Genomic DNA, 976 nt, shown 5'->3' with positions numbered 1-976 from the left:
TGACTGTGACTTTGTGGTGACCCATGTGAGAATGAATGACTGAGGCCCTTCCCAGAGTGGCATGCAGAGAGACAAGCTGAAACTTACAAGGCATATGTTAGAGGCTGAAAAGACACTGGCCATGAATATTTTTTTGCTTTCACTGATACTTAGATACTAAGATAAGATATCTGGCTTTAACAGTTAACTAATTAGTTGGTGATTTTTATCTGAGGGGTCCAGCATGTGTTGGCCCTGATGAGATGTTAAATCGAGGCCCCATCTGCTTGAGTTGGTGGTAGCTCAGGCGGATGTTGAAGATCCCACAGCACCTATAAATAAAAAAAAAAGAGTAGGACACGTTCCGTGAAGAATTAGCCAAATGTCCCCTAGTAGTATAAATGCCACCTCGGGTCTCCCCTGAAAATAGGCCGCAGCCTAGTGGGACTTACCTGGGTCACAAAGAATAAATTAATTAATTAATTCAATAAATAAATAAATAAAAATGGATATGATTAGGATTTTCTAGACTTTGCTAGTATCAATGCATTGAAGCAGATTGTAAAACTAGCCTTTGGAAGCTGTAATATCCTTAACTTAGTCCTTACAACCTAGCCTTCACCTCTACACCTCCCCATCTTATCCCTGATCAAGTCTGACCACAAGTCAGTCATCTACTCTGTGGGGCCTAGTGGTAGCACCCCACCACCAAATGGTACAATGTTTAGAAACTTTAACAGGACAAGTTTTTAGAAGAACTATGCAAAATTCCGAGCAATCCACAACAAATGGACACAACTTAGAGGGTGGCTGCATTCTCCTGTAACATTTATCAGCACCTTAACAGCTTCATTGAAAAGTCAGTACCTATCCACTCTAATTATAATGTTAAATTCAGGAATAAACCACTCCGGTGGAGCTCCTTTATTAATAAATTGCATAAAAGAAAAAGAAAATAATGACATTTGTAAGAAATGCTATACCCCTACCTCTAGAC

The sequence above is a fragment of the Protopterus annectens genome, chromosome 3.part0, assembly GCF_019279795.1.
Source record: "Protopterus annectens isolate FY-2018-M chromosome 3.part0, PAN1.0, whole genome shotgun sequence".
NCBI lineage: Eukaryota > Metazoa > Chordata > Ceratodontiformes > Protopteridae > Protopterus > Protopterus annectens.
Note: the sequence above shows the minus strand (reverse complement) of the source record.